Raw genomic sequence first — 19,403 nt, 5'->3', positions numbered from 1 at the left:
CATGCGCCGCCAAGGCACACGAATGCAATTGTGGCCATCCACAGCCACAATGGACGCTCAACTCGCAACCGCCTCTGGCAGGACATGCCGCCAGACTCACCTTCGGCAATAGCGCAACGCGGCATGATGGCCGGGGGCCCCGCCAGATGGACAAGGGTAAGGGCCCCTCGCAAGGCAAGAATAAAGGCACCTTTTCAGACGTGAATTCCCCTTTCATGGGTCAGCACTCGATCAGGGACGCCTGTACCCATTAAAGAAACCGGTGGGTGCCCGGCGGTACGCGGATATGAACCCCGCATCCCCCCCCTAGAGGCTAGTGCTGTACCTCTGAGCCGTCGCTGCGGTAAACGTGAAATACATAGGTGAAATTTGTTTTGACATTTCAGCAGAATACACTGGAGTGTACTTCAGTGCTGATGGCCGTAGCCCCATCGGCGGATGACACGCCTGCGGTAAGCGAAAAGAGTGCGGTGGAGCTGTGAGGTGCGTCCTGACGATGCGCTGGAGGTGAGTCGAGAGGCGGCGTGCAGCAGCTGTGAGTCACGCGCACGACGACGCACAATAGGTGTGTGGCAAGGGGGCGCAGTGGTTGTACTAGGTGAGTGCTGACAACGCAATAGAGCTCTTTTGCTGCATCCCTGCTATGAGGTTTCTAAATGTGCGCACTCGGACAGCACAGGCATCGACCTCCTAGACACTAGAATATAACAGCTCCGCTGGAAAAAAAAGCCGAGCGCCGTTCACCTGCGCCATGCAGCTGGCATCCAAATCATGTAACCTACGCCATCGCCACAAACAGCTACCACGCTTCACCACTGAGGGGCTTCGGTCACTTAGCTCCGGTTGCCCCGGGTGTCCTGTATTGTACTTGCTCAATCGTTGTCATTGGCTTGGTACAAGTATGCCTCGCGGCAATTTCAGGCCTTCTGATACAAACTCATACAACTTCACTGATAATACTCTTTCTATTTCGAACAAAATCAGCCATTCCTTACGCTGAGTATCTTCGCGTGGAAAAGTAAATATGTGCTTCATATTCCCTGAGAAACCCTCGAGAGGATCGGTTGTATTTTTTGTGTTTTTCTTTGTTTGAAGCCCATCAGACCGTACTTCGACGAGAACCAGGGCGGTAGCAGGAAATCTTAGACTAAACTAACTAGCTATTAATAAAAGAGTGCCAACCATCAAGTCAAGTTTCTACGAAGTTGTTTTCGGTCACAAACTGTTTCCTACTCCAGCTGCAGCGCCTGCCGATGGGTGGTCCCCATCCCGAGACAGATCAGGTCCTACTATGGCCCGATTCCGAAGTGCGGCCGCCAAACGCGAAAGGAAGACGCGGCAAGAAATTCTAAGATGTAGTAACGAGAGGAGCAGGTCGATCCCGCCGGCTAGAAAATTAAGTATACCACGAATACTTGGTTGCCTTATGCCGCCGCTTTGCGCAGATGGAGCCATCATGTACGCCCTCGAGGAGAGGAAGCAACCTGGTGCTAGCAGGTGTGATTCCTAGGCACCACTCAGTAGCTTGGACGGTTTGAAGCGCATGATCATTAACATCGACTAGCAGAATAAAGAAATGGGTAATCGTAGGGGCGGGGAGGGAGGTGATGAGTATGTGATTGCAGTGCAAGCCTCCAGTGCTCCTTGGAAGCTGCACGCGACGTTCCACAAAGTTTCTCCATTAGCGCGCCATAGAGAACAGATGTAGAACATTGAGCACGACGAGTCTTGTGGAAAGAACGGGCGCCAGTGACTTCAACTGCTGATTATGGTTCTTTTGGTTTTTGGGAATCAGCAAAGTGCGTCGTCAGAAATAGTCTATTGATGGCGCAGTGTACTAGATATGAAGCTCCGGTTCTTCTTTTGCTGAAAAAAGGCTATTTTGGAACACTGAGAACACAACTTCCGTCTGTCAAAGGAACACAAGCGAAAAAAATTGGCCGCGTATCTGCTCCTTTCTTCACAAATGTCGACAAAAGACGATTGTCTTTGCGACATTTGCCAAGTAAATGCCTCTCTTCGCTTTCCCGCTCACCTCTCATGTTGTCCCTCTTACGTTGCGCTCCTCCCAAGGTAAACACACTAAAGGTTTGCTCAAGTCAATTTGAATTTACCGCGTTTTAGTGCTCCAGGCCGGGTGCCTTTATGCCAGCGCTTCCGTACGGCGGAGACGCGCGTGAATCGAGGCACCCTACTTCAACATTTATAGAACCGCGTTGCCCTAGTGCACGTGCGTCCCAAGCAGAACGTGGAAGCTGTCTAGTGGAACCTTGCGTAATTGTTGCCGCTTTAATTCTTAAAATGCCGCCAGAAGCTATAGCAGCGCGGGCGGCAGCGGATGACAGTGTGAATTTTATTCTGCAGTAAATATAGTATTTCATTACGCAAAAATCAGGCATTTATGAATTTTTTTATAAAGAAAACCTGTACATATTCCTTGTGTATTAATTTTCGGTCTTTTATTTGCGTAATATCTTGTTCTTGTTGAACAATCTTGTCAAGTATGAACGTATAAACCGGACTTAGACGTTTAGATTTCGCTGTGTGTGTGTGTGTGTGTGTGTGTGTGTGTGTGTGTGTGTGTGTGTGTGTGTGTGTGTGTGTGTGTGTGTGTGTGTGTGTGAGAGAGAGAGAGAGAGAGAGAGAGAGAGAGAGAGAGAGAGAGAGAATGCTCCTTAATCTGAGTCAGCCCTGCTAGGGACAAGGCTTGCTACGCCAGATGGGGGTGACTACGTTGATGAATGGTGAATATCAGACATTAGGGTTACAGCAGGAAGAAGACAAACACGAAACGTTAGAAAAAAGCAAAAAGAAAGAAGGACAAGAAAAACAAGAGAATGCTGCCAACAGAGTCCGGACATAAAAATACAATTGAAAAGTATAAGACACCTGCCCTTCAGGAGAGGAATTAACCAACCTCTTGGGCGGGTGAGGAGCATCGCTAGGCGGATGTGACGTCACGTTTGCTCGCAGCGTTCCCGCGCGGTATGTTTACATTTTTCCGAGTGCTGCCTACACGGCGTACGTGCCGTAGCGATTCAAGTAGTCGCGTTCGACTTACGCGGTCAACGCAAGAATTCATAAACTGGCGATGGCTGTCGCCCTGTCAGTCGTCGTTCAACAGCTCCAGCGTCTTCTGGCACAACAGCTTTGCAGTTATCTGTTACCATCGGCCGGTTACCAGTTACCATCGGCCGACCAGGTGAGTGTTTTTTGGCGGGTTTGCAATCAGTTCGCATATCTCCTACTGCAAAGCGTGCTTTCTGCTTGCAGCAGTTATATTAGCGACGTTTACGAAATTGTTAACGGCGCGTTCTCACCGTCTTGCATTATTGTTGCTGTTTATGCTGCTCTGTTCGCGTCTGTCGGCGATCGCAAGCTGTTGGCGGTTTGTTGCACGGCGCGGGAACCCGTCTCGCCCGTGGCGCTTCTTTGTCTCTTCTTCAATGTGGCGTCATTAACATCGCTTGTTATCCTTGGGCTAACCTATCTTAATGTTGTAACGAAAATGAACTTGCTGTGCGAACTGAGCGTGACAGAACGCTGTTGGCAAGGTTTTCGTGGGCGCGTGTGGTTCGTGAGGGCGTTGTAACACGCTGCTTTGGCCTCTTGCACCTCTTTCCTGCATCTAGTACTCTTGCTTGCCAGGAGTGCCTGCCAAGGGATGGTTGCTTCGTTATGTGTTTTCATATTTAATAGTGAACCACTCAGCGTTCTATAACTGATGCAAATGCAGGCGGAACGACCCCGATAACAACGCAGGGCAGGGGCAGTGCTTGTGTGGTCTTCTCTGTCGTTTGCCCTTCTTTTCAGTCGTCGTAGATTATTTACTGTTGCGTGAACGTTGTTTGATTCTTCACGTTTCATTTTTCTCTTGCAGCATCTCCTGACTGCAGTCACGGTGCCCCTAGCCTGCGTGCAGCACTCATCCTGCCATTCTAGTGGGAACTGATGTTCGCAGGCCACTTGTCACGACCTAACGGGTTCCCGCCCTTGCCTGGCTTATAATTGATGGTATACTTCAGATACACTGCTGCGTTCTCTCTGCATACATTTAAAGCGAGTGTTTACACTAACACAGCTGTGGATAGCCATGAAGACAGCAGCGTGTGTACTGGAAATGCCAGTGAAAACAAAACCAAACGATCTACAGATCTATGCCAGCTTGAACATTACAAATCTTTCAGCGAGTGTCAAAGCAATGGACAGCTGGGGATATCTCGTGCGCTAAATTGTGTTCTTCTTTCTGTTTGTTTTCTATTTGCTGGTATAAATTTACGAATTGATAGTATGAGTAAAGTAGACAGACAACAAAGTGATTGCGTTGCTCTTAGAAATGCCTTACACGAAATAAAACTGCTTCCTGCGAGTTCGCACTGCTCAGTGCGGGGAAAAAAGGTTCCGTATAACAAATAATTTGGTACACCCAAACCCATCTGTGATGAACATATGTCATGCATGGATTATTTAAGGGCATGTTCTTAGCTTTGGCAAAACAAGAAAGTGACCTCTTTCTTGTGCAGAAAACTAGTTTAGTTGTAATTTTGGCTCTTATCTGTCCAGTGTCAACAGGAATAGTAGCCTTGATGTGCGACTTTGCGGACACTTTCCTGTCACCTTCCTTCAATGTCACCACAGTGGTGGTGAAGACTCCTGGGCAGTCGAAATCGCATGATGACAGGCAGTTATATTCTACCACGAGAAGCACCCTCCACAAGCCATGAGGCCTTGCTCTGTTTTCAGCTGGGGCTCCTTTCGTTGCCAAGTGCCTTGGTCTTTTGGGGTAAAGCTCCCAAAACAGGGTGGTCTTGTCCCTGTTGGAATTGTCACGTTGATCATACTTTTCACCCACAGCTTTCCAGTTCATTTCACTTTTCTAACCCAATTCTAATGTTATTAGTGTAGGGAAATCTGGTGTCCAGCAGCTTGCGTTTCAAAGGGAATAGATGTAGCAACTACATCAAGCACTAGCTGATTCTGATGCTTAGTGGACTTTGCTGTGAGCCGTCCAAAGCACCACAAGGGGAAGCAGTGCTGGTCTTATGTAGTGTACTATTTTGGAGCTGCAAAATTACAATGCACCTTTTATTACAATGCACCTTTTTTACCTCAATTTTTTATGCTGCAGTGGAAATCATGCGAATACATGTTTGTAAATGTCCATTCCACCAACAAATTCACGGCATGCCTTGACAGTAGGCGCAGTTTTATGCATCTAGATAATCACCTGTACCCATTTATCACAGGCCTGCAATTTGCACATGGTCGGATTTAAGCACCCTAAATGTGGCAAGTGTAACCGACCGTTACACACAATCTTGAAAACTCTACCTTATCAACGCGAAAGCAATAAGTGGCCCATTGACTAAGAAGCCACTATCCGCTGTCTGTACTAGCACAACAGCTCCTAAACCGGCCGGCAGTGCAAAGAGTGGATTGAGTTCAAAACTTTGGGAAGAGTTCAAACCACATGGGAATCAAACCCAGGACATCCCTAGTGCTAGTCCAGCACCACATCCTTGACACCACTATAGCTCAGTGGGTCTAGCTGACTAAAGGTGGACCCAGGGAGCGCATTATGACCTTAAACTGAAAAAAAGTCCACAGGTACAAGCAACCCGACATACAATGAGTTTTAAATTTCTTGGCAATTCATTAGGCCAGCACATAGCCGTAACATCCCCACTCAGGTGAATTGGCCAGTCACGATGATAGCTGCTGTCAGAAGCTCATGGCTGTTTCACCAATTCCCGTTTGTCTTAAAACAATGCTGCTTAAATTACACACTGGCCAACTGCACCTCGAGTATATTTTACGCTCCTAGCATTCTGCAGTACCCTTGTTTAGTGTTAAAGAACTACGTATTTGATCACATGTGAAGACTGCGATTTCTGTTAGAGCATTTTGTGCTTTCAACCTGAATTGGTTGACGCTCGTCAATTGAACACTGGCTGCAAACTTTTATTGTGGTGTAATTAACATAAAACCTGGATAGAGTAAAAATACTGAAGAGTAAATTATGCTAGGCTTATACATTGCACAGCGTAGCTGTAAACATCAAAATTCAACTTTTTAGGTTTCACGAGGAAAAGCTCAGCATAACTTGGGCCAGCTATGAAGGGTAACTGCAGTGTAGGGCTATAGGTTAAGTCAGGCCACCTATAAATCTTTGACATGCTTCGAAATCTTGGCACACAGGCATTTTTTTGGTTCTACCTAAACCAATGCTTTGGACTTTGGTGAAATGTTTTGTACGGGTTAAACTGCACAATGCAATTGCAAATAAGAATTGAACAAATGTCTGTTGTGTCCATTCGAGAATCCAGTGCTTGCCTAATATCGAAAATTGCATCCAGCAATCGATTCAAGAAATGTACTTGTATGTCCAAGAGACAAGCTCAAATAAAAAGTTACCCTACTTCAACTGCATTCCTTGCATATTTATTTATTTGAAAATATTTAGCATGAAAACAACAGAATGGTACCAACAGGCAGTGCTGTCACTTTTCGTGCTCTCTCTCTCGTGCTGTGTTGTTTTTCCAGTTTATTAATTTTAAAAATATGCCACATTTGCCATTTTAGTTGGTTTTATTTGTTTTGATGTTATGCTGTGTTGCCAACGAAACTTTGTAAATGTCTTCCTAAGAAAAAAAAAAGAATACCTAGCATATGTAAGTGTATGCTTCTTGATGGATAGCAACTCTCACTATATGAAAGTGAAGCCAAGAAAACACCAAAGTCATCACAAACACTGAAGAATGTTTATTGACATGGCATCACATCACTTGCTGGACAAGCAACAAGGCACCATAATGCTGCTCACACAAGAGTGCGAAGTATGCGCCGTGGCTAAAACCACTTGATAAAAATACAAGCAGGCGCTTATCTGCCCCAAGGTGACCCTGAATGAAAATGTGACATGCGCAACACTGGAAATCAACAAAAGTTATTGGGTCAGGCATAAGTGAAAATTGCGGGCAAAAGTCGAGGGCACTTTCATGTGTTGGATGACGAGACTGCTGGCACAAGACAGGAAGGATCGAAGGGTGCTAACTCAGTATTGTATGGTTACAAATACGTGCAGATTGCTACTCACTGGACCAAAAGTGCTTGAAGACCCTGATTTTAAAGCAAAACTTTCTATGTCTCACCAGTGGAATATGCCATGCCAAAAAGGCATTACAGAAAAGCCAACTTTCTCTGACAATGATAATGATCGTGGGTAAAGAAGTGCAGAAAAAAAAACGCTTCCTGCAGTCAGAAACAAATCAGGACCCTCGCGGTGTGAAACCAACATCTATTCCGTGACACCATTAGTTTGAATCTGGATAGCGGTGCATCGAGATGCAAAATTAGACAAAAATGGTGCACCTCACATTCTAATGACGACGACAGTTTGAACGCGAAGCTTTCGTCGAGCAAAATCAAGCGGCGAAGTTTCAAAGCCACTGCAATCAAAAGTCCAAACAGCATGCAAGTAAGTGATAGCTGAAACAGGCAACGTCCAAGCTCAGATGACAATCTAGCAAGAAATCCCTCGCGAGAAAACTGAGTTAAACTGAAAGACAATTTCTCCTAGACACCCTTCCCACTAACTTACAACCAAATTCCTTAAATGATCTCTTGCGTCCCTCCTACCCACCTAATTTAGCGGAGGCAGTGTGGGACACACTCCTGCATTTCATATACCGACCCACTATTTTTCCCTTGCTATTTCCCACTCATACCCGTCGTGAACTTTAACTAATCGCTACTTCTAAGGGGGTCTGATGCACTAGCAAGAGGCCCCGGGTGTTTTTTTTTAACAGTTCAAGAAACGTTAAAAAAAAAGCCATTATTGTCGTAAGACAAAAGCGTGCACGTTTTTTTTCCTTGCAATTAATTACAGCAACTAATGAACACATGACAGAACAAGTAACAGAGAGCAATGATGAAACTGACAACCACAGATTTGCACATAACTGTGGAGAGGAACTCTCTGGATAGGAGACTGAGCAATAGAAGAGCACAGCAGCTGCGGCTGAACCTTCCCACGCAGCTGAACAGAGACGAAGAATACGGCAAATGGACAAAATTAAGGGTTGGGAGTCTTAGTAGCCACTGTACTTTCTTATCAACCAGGCGTGTGGCTGGATGGTATAGATGAACAGCAACGTGGGAGCTACAGGACTGCTTGCTGGCGACACTACTACCACCCAGTAGTCTGTACTCCACAGTACACAGTAGGAGGAAACAAACTGGAAGTGGGACTGCGAATTGCCATGACGTTACAAATGAAATAAGTGCTGCGTGGCTGTCACAAGTCAAGGTCAATCACCCTTAAGGGGAGGTGCCAAAACCCCTTAGAGAGAGGATGAAGACATGACATTTGAATCTAGTGGCTAAAAATGAACCATTCATGTAGCACCCCACCGTAAAAGGGGATTGATCTTCACTCATTTCCTGAAATAAAGTTTAAAAGCAGTTCATCCAGGGCAGTTGCCACCAGCACCTTAGAGTAGTATGGTGGAAACACACCACAATCTTTGCTTTTGGGAGGTCTTTTACCGGGCTGTCTACCAAAAAACTCAAATTCGTTTTTTCTAAGTGGGCACCTGGTCTTAAAAAAAAAAAACATGATTTTTACAGTTAGGACGATAAAAATTGGGTGATGCATGTGGTTTTTCATTGAAATTGTAGATATGAAGTTTGTTTCTGTGTAAAACAACTACATTAAACTTTATTTGGCTTTTATGTTTGATTTTTTGACAGCCTTTGTAAAAAAACTGCTTGAGGGATGCAGCTGAACAAGGTACCGGTGAACTGTGCACAAATCAAGGACTGACTGCCATAAGACTAACATTATCATTATATATGGTCTGTAGCAGAAGTGACAGCTGTTTGAAGTTTGGGCCTGGACGGCAACACCAGTTTTCCTGGTTCCCATTTTCTAGGCCCAAACTTCACATGGCTGTAACTTCTGCTACAGACCAGATAGAATGATAATGCTAGTATTATTGCACTCCTTGACTTGCGCACAGTTAACTGGTACTTTATTCAGCTGCGCCCCCCCAGCAGTTCTTTTATAAAGGCTGTCGTAAAATCAAACATAAAAATCCAAATAAATGTGAATAGAGTCGTATTACACAGAAACAAATTTCATATCTACAGTTTCAATGAAAAACCACATGCATCCCCCGATTCTTATCATCATAACTGTAAAAATAAAGTTTTTGATCAGAAACTGATGTTCCTTTCTAACTCGAAGCTTTCTGGCCAGCTCCGGCCTCGAAGGTCAGCTGCGCCTGATCAAAAGGACTGTCAACGCGGCTTGAGCTCAAGGCATCCTGGAATGAGGACACCTCTCTGAAGCATTTTGCGCATTTAATTAAAGTTTATTCTCGCTCTCTCTCTTGCGGCTTGAGTCAAAGTCCAAAATCTAAACTGCTTCGACCGTATCAGAAGGGCGCAGTCTGACAGACAATGGTTTCATAATGCAAGGGACACTGGTTCCATTATGACCATGGAAAGCGTTTTTTCTTGAGGTGCATGTGCTTTTGCTTATCATCCTCATCGCTTTGTGAAAATCACTGTGTAAAGTTAGCTTTCCTGCAGTGCATTATGTAGCCACATTGAATGCAATCAGTGAGGTCCTGAAAGCTTCACTTTAACAGCAGGAGTTACGTGCTCGTCAAGACCCTCGTCTCACAGCAAACTTCTCTTCACCAGCAGGCACAGGCTAGAGCCCAGTCAGCAGGTGCTGCAAAGACATGATGAGAGTATTTTAGGCACGAACCTCAAGATGGAAAGGAGGCGGAGCAAAGAGCAAGAAAAATGCATCAGGAGGAGACTGCAAGCTCTGGGATGAGCAAGCTAGGTGTGGTGCTGTCAGGACCATAGGCGTGCGCACAGGGGGGGCAGGGGGGGCGGCCGCCCCCCCTAATATTCTGGAGGGGGGCGCCAAATTTGCCCCATGCCTTAACTCAATTGAACCTGTCACGTAGGGTTATGAGTCGACCACGCGTGTGCTTTCACGACCATGGCAGCCGAAGAACCCTCATGTTACCCTCCAAAAGCTGTTTACATTCAGCCCCGGAAAGGCGGGGACCAAAAGCAGGTCGCTGTGAGAAACACGTTCTCACTTAATTTTCATATTTGCAGCTACTTTTCCTCGCAAATAATGTGCCTAGTACTGAGCAAAATAGCCGCGTAAAAAGAATTTAAAAAGAACATACAATATTACCTTCTTAAATTCTTACGAACTTCAAAAGCTAGCGTTCGAGCGGTACGCACGGGTACCACGTTGCAGTTTACAAAAGACAGATGTGTCATATGTTTCTGTGCTTTAGGGAGAATGGAAGTTTTTTCAGCAGCGTGTTGTGAAATTGATGCCGCATCCGCCCTGGGACCTGCCCCCTTTGCCGATGGTACACATGAAAGTAAAAACTTCTGCCCAGAAATATTTTGTAGGTGTTGCAATTCCATTTCATTGAAATAAAAATTTTATAACAATTCCTCGTCTTTCCACTGCGTTTCGACCGCTAAGGCTTCAGTGGGAGGAGGTCGGGAGTTCCCGGGGGGGGGGGGGGGGGGCGCTCAGGTAAGACTTCGCCCCCCCCCCCCTAATCGAGAACCCTGCGCACGCCTATGGTCAGGACACTGATGTCGCAACCCAAGCCTGGGAACAAGCGGAGCCAATAGCGCAGTTGTTCCAGCCTCCTCTGGAACAGTGATTCAGCTGATACGCCAACAGTGACACGCCAATTTATAGTTATATTCTATATTTATATTAAATGAAGCCAGTGCACGTGATGCCATCTCCCGAGTTGTGCCATGCTTGCACCGCTCACCCCCTTGCTGGTAGCCATGTGCTCGTACCGTGGTCAACCTCAAGTCTTCACCCCTTTCCTTTGAAATCCTTTGTGTGCACGCACAACTCACCACATGCTGTCGAAAAAGAAGGAATAAAAACGTGCATCACTAGAAAGCATAGCTGCTACCCCAGCAACAAGTGGAGGGGGCACCCTTTTGTTTGTTTTGCCCGAGACGAGTGTCCAGAATGGCGGATTACCAGCCCGCGCATGTGCAGATTGCTAATAGAAAAAGGTCCATTACCGCAATCTCATGGAGTCCGACGTATCAGACGCTGCGGCACATACATGGCGGCGCACACACAGGGTCGCCCACTTGTAGGCCACACCAGTGAATACAACCTATGAAGTGCTATACCCACCACCGATATAGCATTATCTAGCTGCAGTCAGCAACACTTTTTTATGTTTACACGTACTTTCAAGCGTTCGGAGGGTCAAAATGGCTGCTTGTCACTGCTTCTGACCGATCATCCATGGGTCGATCCCACCAATCTGGCTGCCACAAATCACAGTAATAACGCGGAAGTCTTCAATTGTGGGCCGGACTGACACACACGATTCGCGCCAGGGCTGTCAAACTGGCGTGGCAACTTTCTGATCGCGGCGTTAACACGCCACAGTGGTTCGAACACTTGCCCAGTATGAAGGTAGCTATTTCTGTCGTCGTTGGTTTGTCGCATAATGCATGCTTTACTGATGTTTAAGTGCAAGACCTGGCAAGCTTCTCTAGCTCACCCAGAATTTCTCGATACGCAACTCTGAGCTGACGTGTGAGCACGTCTGTTTGTCGTGTGGTTCCTTGTTAATGAGCCAGACCATGCAACTGAACGGTGCGAATGCAGATTTGATGCTTTCAGCGCATTTCACTCCTTTCTTCGATCAACAAGAGAGAAACTGTCAGTAATGCTCATAGAAAGACGGGGCGAGTCAGAAATGCTGCTTGGACACTTTCTAGTACCATATAAATAGTGTACTTAATCTTACCGAGAGCCAAAGCATCATTTTAGGTTGTAGTGAAGCAGACCAGAAAACACCCCTGCCCTTTTTCTTGTCCTTTCTCTTTGAAGCACTCCTTTGTTTATGTATTGAAAACAAATTTGTGCAGCGGCACACTTCATTAGTTATTTGTGTATATGGCTAATTTTTTACATTTTAACATTTATATGTTCTCATTGTAGTATGATACTAATCTTGATCAGTGCATTTTTGAAGCAGAGGTGGTTTTCTTCAGGTGGCAGTTCCTTTTCTCTACAAAAAAGGGCTTGCTGTAAACAGGATCAAACAACAAAAAAGGAAATCTGTTTTAGGTAAGGAGGAAAAAGGTTCACGTCAATTTCACGTTATTCAGCTCGGTGACCTACAATCCGACACTATCCATTTCCCAACCATTGGCACGCCTCAAGGTGCAGTATTATCCCCACTCCTATTTAACATTGCCCTAATCCACCTTCCCAGTAAGCTCGCCGCGATCCCTTGCTTACTCCACAGCATATACACCGATAATATTACGCTGTGGACCACCAGAGGCAGCGACTTTCAAATCGAGGAGGTTCTCTAACAGGGAGCTGACTTAGTTACCGCCGCCGCGCAAGTTGGGCTTGGATGCTCACCTGAAAAATCTGAGCTTTTAATCCACCCCGCCAAATCAACCGGCAACCCGGCCCAGACACCCACCATTGAGGTCCGCATTGATGGTAGGGATGTTCGCCAAGTGGAAGTCCTGAAAATACTTGGGCTCTGCATACAGCGCAATTTCGCAAACATTAAGTACCTAGCACAGCTGAATTCTCAGGTGAATCAGACGATCGCCCTCATCCGCAGGATTGCTGCCCGCAACAAGGGGCTCAAAGAAACGGAGCGTATCCGGCTGATACAGGCATTTGGGCTCTGCCTTCTCACTTACTCCCTCCCGTATCTCTTGCCCTCGCGTACCGAACTCTCTAAAGTCAACTGCCTCATTCGAAAGACCTAAAAAACGGCGCTACAAATCCCTCAGAGCACTACCACTGCCAGACTCGAGAAACTCGGCATTTACAATACTGCGGAGGAACTCATTGAAGCCCACCTTATCGGTCAGCTAAATAGGCTCTCATCCACCCCCACCGGTCACACTCTCCTTGTTACTCTTAACCTTAAAGCCCCTATCCTCTGTGATGACAGGCTCCCGGTACCAGCCGACATTCATGGCTCCCTCACTATCCACCCTTTACCGCGCAATATCACCCTGTTTTCAACAAGCAGCCTAGGGAACTACGAGCACAAGCACTTACAGAGAAATACCCCGTCCACCCCACTACGGTTTACGTGGACGCAGCTTGCTATCGATGGCAGGATGCATACGCTGTCGCAGTAGTAATCAACCATCCCAACACTCCTCCTCTTAAATCCCTAACAGACCGCACCAACTGACCACTGAGGCGGAAGAGGCGGCAATAGATGATCGGTAAAAAGTGCAAATGCTCATGGGTGCATTGTCAGCTCCCGCGGAGTTCTGTTACTTCCGGTTCGAGAGCTCTCCTGGCCTCCCATATGCCGACGGCTTTCACGCGCGCTTGTGCTTGTTGTTTATCTGTTTCCACTGAAAAAAAAAACCGCTCATGCATCGCACATTCAATGTGTAACAACAATGAATTCTACTAGGGGCTTCTCTGAAAGGTTAGCACTCTGTGACAAATAAACAACACGCACACACGCGCGTGAAAGCCGCCGGCGTACGGGAGGCCAGGCGAGATCTCGAACCGAAAGTGGCTGGAGCAGACAACGTACCCATGAGCCTTTGCACTTTTTACCGGTCACCTATCGCGCTAGCCCTTACACATAGGCCGCCCCCTATCACTATCATCTCGGATTCGAAAACGGCCATTCGAAATTACGCCAGAGGCATGATCTCGCCCCTGGCGCTCAAAATTCTCCTCAAAAATCCTCCTACCATACAAATAAAGCTGATCTGGACTCCAGACCACATGGGCGTGAGGGGAAATGAGGCAGCACATAGGGCCGCTCGAGAGCATACCGTCCAAGCAGGCCCTAGCCTCGAACCCTTTCACGGAGCCCTATCAGCTTGGGACAGTCTCTTGACCTTCCAAGACATTACGGCACATTACCGCCTCTCACGCCGCCAGCTCCCCCCCGCACACCCGGATTTATCCAACAGGGAAGAACGGCTATGGCGACTGGTGCAAACCCATACCCTCCCATGTCGCTACCACCTGCACCGTATTTATCCTTCCGTCTACCCCTCCACCAACTGCACGGCCTGTGGAGCAGTGGAAACACTGGACCATCTTCTTTGGAACTGTCCCCACAACCCCTATCCTCTCTTAGCAGACGGTGGGCACTGGGCTGAGGCACTGGGCAGCTTCGACCTGTCTACCCAGCGGGTGGTGACGGCGAGGGCTGCTGCGGACACCGGTACGCCGGTCACCACGTCCCCTAAGGGGCCTTTAAAGGCTCAATAAAATCTTTGTCCTCCTCCTCCCATGGTGCGGTCACATGCGGTTTTGCACAGATGGCATCTGGCCCCATTTTGTCTGACTGGCAATGAAAACTGCCTGCTTCAAAATAACTAAGACATTTTTTAGCCACATTTATATTCAGGCAGAAAGTGCTGTGCAGCCATTGCATGTAATGTTGCCTAGTATGAAAAATTGTGCTCAATAGGTTTCTGAGGAAAGCTGGTTTTGAGAATTGCATTGTGCCATAGGACAAAACAAAATTAACTATAAATGAAAAACAACACAACAAAAGTCCTGAGTTTTGCCATGCATATTTTTGTGCTCCTTTTCTATCATGTTTACAACCAACATGACCATACTGTTAATTACATTGCACCTTTGGTCTCATAGGTCACCCAGAAAGGAAAACAACTGAAGTCGATTAAGTAGTGTAAGGAAAATTCACTTTATATTGTAAAACAACAACAGTATTAATGTATTCTTGAAAGCGTAAGAAACAACAGCCTCGCCTGGACCTTTTGCAAATGTGAAATAGTTTCTTCTTGTCTTCTTTTTATTTTATGGTGAAGGAATGGGGCTGCTTCTTTTCCTGCAGCTTGTTAAGTTGGCCAATTTTTATGTGATCAGGTATCTAAGCATTCAGGAGTAGACGTGTCCTGATCAGGTATATCTTGAGTCCAACTGAGTAAAGCGTATTCTGATTTTTATCATGCTAAGGGTCATATTCCGAATGCTCCCCATGAGCACAAACGAGTTGCAGTGAATGAATGAAGATAGCACGGAATTCTTTTATCAACACGTAAATGCCTAAGACTAGTTCACATACTTGAGCAAATCACAAGCACGGCATAAACTTAATGCGGTTGCCCAGCAGTTGGGCAACACGCCACACTATTTAAACTAAATGCATATGCTACTCGATAGTTTCCCTCCAGCTTAGAGACTGCCTTTTCCATGTATTTTCTAGTTCATAAATATACCATAGAATGCTTGGCTGCAGCAGCTCTCATAAATTACAAAAGGACAAGAATAAGATGGGCATTGCTTCCACAGATGATCCCTTTGTATCATTCCTGACATGAAATAGCCAAGTGAATCTTTGGACCTTGGTAACAAACTGTTTCAAAGCACAGTGCAAACCGTGATGAACAAACAGCATTGCGTCAGGTGCATAGCCTGCGACACTGTGCAGCTGAAAAAAATATCTTTGTCTTTCTGCTTCATTTTCCTGTGTCTACATATGCAAAGTGCCTTTATTAACAATAAAAGCAGGGCGGTAGGAGGGGTGTAAAACGTTTAAAGAGCTTACGGCAAAATAATGCGACACGCTTTTTTTAAACATTATGTATGAGCTGCCTCACGTAAGAGGCATTTCTTACAACATTCTTAGCCCTGTATGGCTTTCTCACACAGCTTAGATGTCGTGCGAAAAAGGCAACTTAGTCTAATAGCTCAAGGCGAGGTAGGTGCATCTTCTCCCGTTTGCACTCAAGAGTTTACATGAGAAGGCATTAAGTAATTGCATCATAATCGAGTAAATTGAGGTCACTTCGCACTATGAGGCACAGGGCAGTGTGGTAGACCTCTCACTCAAGGATCTTTAGCGTAAACCAAGACATTGAGTACAGAAGGTTATTTTTTTTGGCTTTATAAATTCAATGCAGCCCCGGCAGCCAAGAATAGAACCCAAGACATTGTACATCCCTGCAGCCATAGGAAACCATGTGAGATCTGAGCAATCTGGCACCTGAGAAATCTCATTACGATGAATAAAGCTACCGTGCGATATTACTTAGTGTTTACAAAAACCAAGGATAGACAGCATAGGGGCACTAGATACATCCTTGCTTACACAAAACTCAAAAGTAAAATTTAAAAATATATATATATATGACGCGGCCATCCGAGGCACGGTATATCTATGATGTTGACTAACACCATGTACTGTGCCCTGGCCGACGACGTAATTTATGTTCCTGCCTCCACTGGAAGCTGGAAAGCACTGTAAACGGCCCTGCGGTCAGCCATAACCCATTACACGCCCAAGACTACAGTGCAAACTTTGTCGTGACGGAAACCACGTACGGTGCTGTTTGCACGAAGGTCACGCCAGCCCACCTCATAGATTGTGCTACGTCGGTAGTGCATATAACAATTTCTGGTGGGACTTCACTAGGTGGTACATATAGCATCATCCATAAATTTTCAACAGTAAAAAAATGAAGGTAGTAATTAAGCAGTGCATGAGCTATCCCTACCTCTTCATTGTTTCACTAGCTACTGAAAGACTTGTATTTGAAAATGTCAGGCTGGAATGGATGCATAGACCAGGTTGGTTTTTTGACATCGGCATAAATAACTAAACTTGATTTCTAGTACACACACTGCTGTCTTCATGGCTATCAACTACCGTGTTACTGTAAACCCTCGCTTGAAATGTACACGGAGTGAGAACGCACTGGTGGATCTAAAGTATACCATCAAATAGAAGCCAGGAAAAGTCGGGACCCCGTTTGGTTGTGACAAGTGGCCTGCACTAGAATGGCAGTTCCCACTAGAATGGCAGGATGAGTGCTGCAGGCAGGCTAGGGGCACCGTGACTGCAGTCAGGAGATGCTGCAAGAGAAATAAATGGAACATGAGGAATGAAGCACCGTTGAGGCAGCAGTAAATAAACAATCTAGGATGGCTAAAAAAAGGGCAAACGAAAGCGAAGACCACACAAGCAGTGCTCTTGCCCGCCCTGCGTTATCCGGGTCGTTCCCGCTGAATTTCCATCGGTTATTGAACGCCGATTGATGAGATGAAAACACATAACGACGTAAGCATTCCTTGGCAGGCACTCCTGACAGCAAAAGTGCTGGATGCAGCAACGAGTGCAACAGGCTAAAGTAGCGTGTTACAACGCCCTCACGAACCACACGCACACACGAAAACCTTGCCAACAGGGACCTGTCACGCTCCTAACTTCACCAACAGATCGTACAGCAAGTTCATTTTCGTTACAATATTAAGATCGGTTAGCACAAGGCACGTTGTCTAGAAAAAGCGTCGAGGAAAACAAGTGATGTTAATGACGCCACATTAAAGATACATGGGCGAGACGGGTTTGCAATGCGAGCGAGTTTCCGCGCCGTGCAACAAACCGTCAACAGCTCGCGATCGCCGACAGACGCGAACGAGCAGCATAACAGCGACAATAATGCAAGACGGGGAGAACGCGCCGTTAAGAATTTCGTAAACGTCGCTAATATAACTGCCGCGAGCAGAAAGCAAGCTTTGCAGTAGGAGATATGCGAACTGATTGCAAACCCGCCAAAAAACACTCACCTGGTCGGCCGATGGTGGACAGTTGAACGCCCACAGATAACTGCAAAGCTGTAGTGCCAGAAGACGCTAGAGCTGTTGAACGACGACTGACAGGGCGACAACCATCGCCAGTTTATGAATTCTTGCGTCGACCGCATAAGTCGAACGCGACTACTTGAATGGCTACGGCACGTACGCCGTGTAGGCAGCACTCGGAAAAATGTAAACATACCGCGCGGGAACGCTGCGAGCAAACGTGACGTCACATCCGCCTAGCGATGCTCCTCACCCGCCCAGAAGGTTGGTTAATTCCTCTCCTGAAGGGCAGGTGTATAAGACTATCGCGCAGACTTCGTTTCATTTTGGCCAGGGGGCTGCATCGAGTCACAGACAGACATACAGACCAAAATTTCTGGGTTTAAGTAGCCCAAGAAACACTATCGTATTTAAAAATAGACCACGTAGCTGCCTGCTTCGCTGCAAATGTTGTCGAAAAACGATAGTATTCTGCCGCCCTGCCGGGTAACTGCCTCTACCCTCTCCCGTCTCCCTTTTCACCCTCTCCACTCTAACCCTCCCACTCTCACCCATCCCACAACTCGATTTAATTTTACCACGTTCGCGCAGTGCGCGCCATCTGCGTGGCAGTGGGCGTATTTCTGTTATCTTTCTTTTTTCTTCTTCTTGTAAAAGCAACTGCCAAAATCTTTTTTCTGTATTTTTTTTCGCGCCTACCTGCCACCCTGTTTTCGGGCCACAGTTTTTTTATTTGCTAATGTATAAACGAGTCCAACGTCCATTCTTAATTAAAGGAACGCTAGCACTGTCAGTTATCTACTCATATTTGGCTTCACATATGCCTGAGGTTTCCTTCGCGCTGAATAATGTGGGCGTGTAAGAGCAATGTCAGTAATATTTAAACCGTGAACTGTCCTGCCTGTATATACCTCCTGTTCAAGCGTAATTTCTCCCGGGGTCGCGTTTGGGTAAACCAGGAAAGCCTATCATGTTTAAGAAAGCCCGGCCATTAACGGGGATGACCACTGTAGGTTCATTAAACTTCTCTACCATCTCTCGCCCTCTCCCTCTCCCTCTCTCTCACTCTCTTTCAAGTGCGAGTAATGTCTTCAATGTCACCGGCGTTTTTAATGAAGGGGCGCCAAAATGACGGTGACGCAGCGTTGCAGCGCGTAGCGTTCCCCTAATTACTGTGCTTTTAGACCGGCTGGGCCTTGGTTGAATACCCGCGTCACTAATTTCTGCTTAAGTCACCATATATTAATGCTGCGCGTTTAACCTATTAGCCGCCAGAAATGACAGAAGTTCGCAATATAAGGTGTTCCGCCTTCATGCCTGGAATAGCTGTAGAATATGCCAGTAATTAGCCTTCGATTTCGGTTCTTCTTCTAGGATGGCTAAATTGACATGACATTCCTAATTATGTGGTGTATCTTGGAACATATCTTTTGAAACATCCAAACAAGGCAAAGGTTTTGACTCCCTTTTCCCACACCGTGCATTTTCCGCTGCAGAAATAAATGAACGCTCGTTGCTTGAACTATATACGTGAGCTGAAGTCGAAGATTTTTTTGTTGGCATTATGATCCTAGTACAATTTTCGCCAATGTTTGCGAACAATTTTCATCAATGTTTTCGAATGGCGGTCACGACTTGGCTTTACAAAACCACCTGGAAATAAAACAACTCTAGAAGTCGCAGTGTTTTCACCAGCCTTTCCAAGTCCGATCACGTTTTCCTGAGTGACCTAGTTTTCGCCACCCGAGAA

At 46.3% G+C, this 19,403-nt stretch overlaps 2 long non-coding RNA genes across 3 annotated transcripts; one reads left to right on the top strand and one right to left on the bottom strand.

The window, feature by feature from the left end:
* Window positions 1-2,908: 2,908 nt before the first annotated feature.
* Window positions 2,909-6,429, top strand: LOC144169754 (uncharacterized). Its single transcript, XR_013322515.1, has 2 exons — window positions 2,909-3,202; window positions 3,881-6,429. It is a non-coding gene; the product is annotated as an uncharacterized LOC144169754 (long non-coding RNA).
* A 1,008-nt stretch (window positions 6,430-7,437) lies between these two features.
* Window positions 7,438-17,939, bottom strand: LOC144169753 (uncharacterized). Of its 2 annotated transcripts, XR_013322514.1 has the most exons (3): window positions 17,639-17,902; window positions 16,787-16,924; window positions 7,438-9,739 (listed from the first exon to the last, which is right to left on the bottom strand). It is a non-coding gene; the product is annotated as an uncharacterized LOC144169753 (long non-coding RNA). The 2 variants fall into 2 exon arrangements; XR_013322513.1 differs by lacking the exon at window positions 7,438-9,739 and having other exon boundaries at window positions 10,761-16,924; window positions 17,639-17,939.
* Between the last annotated feature and the right edge of the window lie 1,464 nt (window positions 17,940-19,403).

This window comes from Haemaphysalis longicornis, unplaced genomic scaffold (genome assembly GCF_048455015.1).
Source record: "Haemaphysalis longicornis isolate Haplotype H1 unplaced genomic scaffold, Haemaphysalis longicornis Haplotype H1 scaffold_2, whole genome shotgun sequence".
NCBI lineage: Eukaryota > Metazoa > Arthropoda > Arachnida > Ixodida > Ixodidae > Haemaphysalis > Haemaphysalis longicornis.
The sequence above is the reverse complement of the archived record's forward strand: the minus strand, read 5'-3'. Positions and strand labels throughout refer to the sequence as shown.